The sequence below is a fragment of the Urtica dioica genome, chromosome 3, assembly GCF_054948205.1.
Source record: "Urtica dioica subsp. dioica isolate 48M chromosome 3, U.dioica_male_clone48M_v1_H2, whole genome shotgun sequence".
NCBI lineage: Eukaryota > Viridiplantae > Streptophyta > Magnoliopsida > Rosales > Urticaceae > Urtica > Urtica dioica.
This window is the reverse complement of record NC_142758.1, coordinates 33,707,620-33,713,679: the sequence shown is the minus strand read 5'-3', so window position 1 is coordinate 33,713,679 and position 6,060 is coordinate 33,707,620.

Below are 6,060 nucleotides of genomic sequence, written 5' to 3'. Positions count from 1 at the left end.
CCGGATACTCATCCGGATGACTAAAAATTTCGCTAATGTTTAGTGTTATTCGGTGCGACATTGTCGCACCTAAAATGAATATGTCGCACCTAATACCTTTAGGTGCGACATTTGTCGCACCTAATACCTTTAGGTGCGACAAATGTGGCACCCAATGAGTTTTAAAATTAAATTTGTCAGCGAATCCCGCCGAATTTTTTTTGGATCTGGGATTTCATATTGGGTGCGACAATGTCGCACCCAATATGATTATTAGGTGCGACAATGTCGCACCCAATAGGTTTAGGGTTTTAAACCCTGCGTTTCTCCTTTTTCACACATTAACTCACTCTCTCTCTCTCTCATCTCACAAGGTCTCTCTCTCTCAGCCAGCCCCCGCCGCCGTCCTTCCCCGCTCCGCCGCTGCCGGCCCATCCTGGTACGTCCCCATCTCTCTCTCTGTCTCACCGGCCGTCTCTCACCATCTCACACTATCTCTCTCTCTCTCTCAGCCAGTCCCCGCCGCCGTCCCTCTCCGCTCCGCCGCTGCCGGACCTTCCTGGTACGTCCCCCTCTATTTCTCTCTCTATCTGTCTCACCGGCCATCTCTCACTCTGTCTGTCTCTCCCAGCCTGCCCCGCCGCCGCCTGGACCAGCCCCGCCCCGCCGCCTGGACCAGCCCCCTGCCCGCCCGCCCCACCGCTGCCTGGACCAGCCCCCCGCCCCGCCCCACCGCCGCCTGGACCAGCCCCCCGCCCCGCCCCACCGCCGGTTGGACCAGCCCCCGCCCCGCCGCCTGGATCGAACAACATTCTATTTCTGATTTTGTAATTTTTTTTTAATTTTAAAAACATATTAGGTGCGACATTGTCGCACCTGATATGTCGCACCTAAAGGTATGACTATTAGATGTGACATGTCGCACCTAATGACTTTAGCGACGGCATATTGTGATCTAGTGGGAGCTTGGATCATAGTTCACATGACCATCTCCTAAAGATTGTTTTAGCAATCAAACGCAATTACACATTACAATCAATGCTATGCAAGTACGATGTGCGCACATATTGAAGTTAAACACTCTTTCTTACTTATAGATGAAGAACCATAATCAATGATTGGGTAAGAGCTAAGTCGGCGTGTGTGATTAAAAGTGTTTTTTGATACTTAAAACTCTACGTAGGTTTTATTAGAAACCATAAAAGTAACCAAATCCGATCGTATCTCCAATAATATGTTAACTAAAAACACAAATATATTTTTATTTCGATTATCCCGGGGAAAAATATGTGACCAAAGTTACACTTAAGTCTTGACCACATAGTTGAATAAAAGTCTTGAAAAAAAATATGTTTCTCCGAAACCAAAACTATGCCTCAACAAATTAATATAGTACCTCTAGAAGACACACCACTCCTATCATGTGCATGTCATTGTTGGAATAGATCTAGGGTTTAAGAAAAGATTATCGCTTCTAGCAAGAGGCGGAATATAAAAATTTCTTTAGAAAATCATAAAACGTATTTACTACCTAGACAAAGTGCATGAGCGTATAATTTAAAATTTTAAAACTAGTTTGAGTTTTCACTCGGTACCGACATTGAATGGAGCTTGAGCGTTGAGAAGCCTTAGGAAGGTTGAATCGCTCGTCTCCCTACTTAGCTCGCCTCTCACTAGTCTTCTTGAACCTGTGAGTAACCACGAACGTTTCTACCACAAGAGTATTTCGAGTATGGTTAGGATTTAGTGTGTGGGCACTTTTAAACATTATGATTCAAGAACTTGTCTTGGAGTCAAAGAGCAAAACAAAACACTAGGTCTAATGAGGACCTAGGTGCCAAAACAAAAGAACAAGAAGAGAGCTAGAGAGAGAGAGAAGAGGGCGGCAACTTCTAGAGAGAGAGGCTCTCAATCTCTAAAACTGTGTGTTGTGAATTGTGAATGAGGTGGGGTATTTATAGGAGGAGGTTTTTCCTTGAAAAGGTACTTTCCTCTTTTCTATTGAATATCACATATTCATGAGCAAATCCATTGTTTCCTCTTTCTCCCTCTTGCATGTCCAACATGTCCTCATGGATTTGTTTTCTCATTTGCTTGCCTCTATGCTTGCCGCCACTCCTATTTTCTTATGGATAAAATTTGTTTCCTCTTTTTTTTTTACAAGTATCTTCATACATCAATGTACAAAATAAACTCTCTTTCTCCCTTATGCTTGGATGGTTTTAAGGCTTCTAGAACATGCTTCTAGATATTTCTTTATTTGTTCATGACAATATAAGAAAAACCCATTTAGAATTTTCACATAAAATTCCATGAAATGAAATTCAATCATCAAGGCCCAATTCTTTAATGTGGCCGTGTGACATGAATTCATAGTCATCATATGACAATGTCAAAAAACTTATTTATTGACATTCATACCATCCTGTCCAAAAGGACAAAATTACCCTTTAGACAATTTTCGTAAAACTTGTCTAGTTCAACATTTGAACTTGTTTTGACTTAGCTTTCTTGTTTAACTAATCCTACTCTAATGACTTGTGGTAGTGACCTCATGGATCCAAATGAACAAAGCTTGAGCTAGCATACTGGGAATCAAAAGTTCACAAACCTTTTCCAAGTTCTAGCTTAATGTCAACTGACTCCACTAAAGAGTTGACACTGAAATCTCTCGGTTCAAATGAATATATGTTCTTTTTAATTACCATTTTACCCTTCTAATTTTTATTTTCTCAACTCCTTTGTCGCTTATGAATTAGTTAGAAATAATGTATTGACAAGGAGCTAACCAGTCACATTGATTCATCCAAAAAAGTCATGACTCAATTTGGACACTGGCCAGTTCATTTATTCACATTCCAAGGAACAAAGCATGAGGTGATATACATTGCATTTCAGCAATCTTGTACATGAATTCCGTATCTATGAGATCATCACAAAGTTGTTCATGACATCTTCATAACTTAGTACTTCACCAATAAGTCTTGTCTATATCACATAGTGAATCTAGAACTCTGAGTTTCTCAAATGAGAATACGTAAGCTATGAATGACATGTTTCATTTCAGGATTGAGGTAAGCATGATGGTGACTCTGAGACATAAGAGGTTAAATGGTTTGTCCTTACAATGTCTCAAGAAGTGCACTGGTCAATTCAGTACCTTCAGAAGATACCTAGGATGAAAATATAAGTCTCCAACTCTCCTCATAACCAGACATCATAGATTCTCCTAACAATCATACTGAGATCAATAGCCCTTTGATCCTTAGATCATACCTCATTCACAACTCACAACACACAATTTTGAGATTGAGAGCTTTTCTCTCTAGATTGTTGGCCGCCCACCTCTCTCTCTCTCTCTCTCTCTCTCTCTCTCTCTCTCTCTCTCTCTCTCTCTCTCTCTCTCTCTCTTTCTCTCTCTCTCTCTCTATCTCTTCTTGACCTTTTTTGTTTTGGTACCTAGGTCCTAGTTAGACCTAGCGTTTTGATTTAACTCTTTGGCTCAAAGATTTTTTCTTGAGTCATAGTGTTTAAAAGTGCCCACACACGAAATCTTAACCACACTCAAATACTCTAGTGGTAGAAACTTTCGTGGTTACTCACATATTCAAAGAGACTAGTGCGAGAGGCGAGCTGCATGGGGATTCTCAACGTTCTTAAGGATTCTCAATGTTCAAGCTCCATTCAAGGTAGGTACCGAGTATAAACTAAATGTAGTTTTAAAATTTTAAATTATATGGTCATACACTTTGTCTAGGTTGTAAAATCGTTTTACGTGTTTTAAAAAACATTATGTTCCGCCGCTTGCTAGAAGCGATAAATCTTTTCTTAATCCTAGATCTATTCCAACAAATAGTATCAGAGCTATGGTCAAAGTATTAGCATGTGCATATAATTTGAAATATGAGTTTGAAAATTGTTTTCTTGAATTTACTCGAGTTATAGTTTTGCTAGAATTGTTATTTTAGATTTTTTTTAATTTATTGCTCGTGCCTTTAAGTGAAAAGGCATGTTTATTTTCTACACCTTTGGGATGATATTAAAACACATTAGAATCAGTTCTAAAACTTTTTAATTTTTTCATAATCAAAATCACGTTTTGATAAGTTTGAGAAATTTCGGGTAATTTTGTGACAAGTAATATTGTCTTGCTTGCTTTGCTTATTTACTCGCTCGTTTTATTTTTGTTGTTACTTTTTTTTATGCTATACTATTACCATGTTAATAAGACACATCTAAAAAACTTAACAACTCAATAAAACGTTCTGTTACACTTAAATCTTTTGCACTTAAGTCCCGACCGAATTTCTGTCCAAATTTCCTTGAGCTTAAGAATACATACTGTAAAAAGGATGTATCTCTCTGCTCGGAACTTGGATTTGAATGGTTCTTGAACCAAATTAAAGGTATGTGAGTCTCCTTTCCAATACAGTTGGAATTAGCTCAATTGGCATTCGAGTCGCCATTTACGACATTTTTACTCCGAGGTGTTCGCTGCCCGAGTTTCCAGGATTTCTTGAAAATTTATTTTTGAATTCAGAATCCCCGTTGGAATTAGCTCAATTAGCTCATTGAAAAGTTTTGATTTTTGAATATTTAATTGAAATTGAATTTTTACAAAACAAAAAAATATAGTTTGAATTTTGAAAACCGTTTTCACTTTCAAACTTGAAAATATTTTGTCATCAAAATCAAATAAGTTTTCAAAACTATATATATATATCACTTATTTTCAAAATATATTTGTTCTTTAAAATTTAAGTGGGAGGTCTCCTCGTAGACTAGTCGAAAAACTGCAAAAAGATGTGTAATCTCAAACTTCAAGTGTTTGAATGAGTTAGAAGTTCACACTTCACTCATACACTTTCCCAAGTAGAAAATATAGGAAAATGTCTGAGTATGTACCTTGTGCCTTTATGCACTAACACTGCTCTTCCTAGAAACATGACGATCTAAGGTTCAATTTCTAGAATTCAACTCTATCGGTCTATAACTAGGAAATGTGTTTCCGAACTTATAAAAGACGATGTGCCAACTATAAAAACTAAGTGGGAGGGTTATACTTATTGTTTGCAACCCACGATCCCCAACACTAATGAAAAGTGCAATTGTCGCGAGACTAAGAGTCACCCTCGTTGCCCTCTCTTAAATGAAAGTACACAACGACGCTTTGCTCTGATCATTGCTCGAAGAGCTACATCCGAGAGTGAGATGATAAGACAAGGCCTCCCCTCGGTGGATTGTTTTTTCAAAGTCGATCTCTTGGACTAAGTGGTTGGTTACACACATAGACTCAATCCCTAGTAATCCTCCCTGGAGGCCATGCGAAAGGATGTGAGTGATCAAACTTTTTTACAAGGTTGCTAGTCAATTTTGATGTATTGAAATCTTGGCTATGCATGAATGATGAGTCATTTACTTATGAAATAAGACTCTTTGCGGCCTTCCCTCGAAGGAGTAAAGTGTCATTTCGTTCATAACATCTTTGGATTTTTCCTGTCTTGTTCATCCTAAAAACTTACAAACTTAAATCCTAAACCAAAAGACTAATCATAAATTTGTGTCAACTTAATATCAGCAAGATGTCTCTCAACTCTCTCTCACTCATCACTTCCTCAAATAAACTCGAAACCGAGAACTACGTAGATTGGAAACGTAACTTCAACATCGTCCTTACCGTTGACAATCACAAATGGGTACTCATCACCCCGTGTCCTCCTCAAATGAATGATGATTTAACTCAAGCAAACGAAGATGCCTTGGCGGCCTGGCTCCACTCCGATGAGATTGCGACGTGCTATATCTTAGCATCGATGAACAATGTGCTGCAATAGCAACATCATGATATCAAGACAGCCGCCAACATGCTCTACAATCTCCATGAGATGTTTGGAGGGCAAGGGCGTCAGGCCAGACAGCAAGCAGTCAGACATTTTATGAACTGGCACATGAAGGTTGTGACTCCTATCAAGGACCATGTGATGCTGATCATTAGTTACCTGAATAATATGAAAATCCTGGGATCCGGGATTAATGGGTAGACCAAAATAGATATGATCTTGGAAACTCTCCCCGAATCCT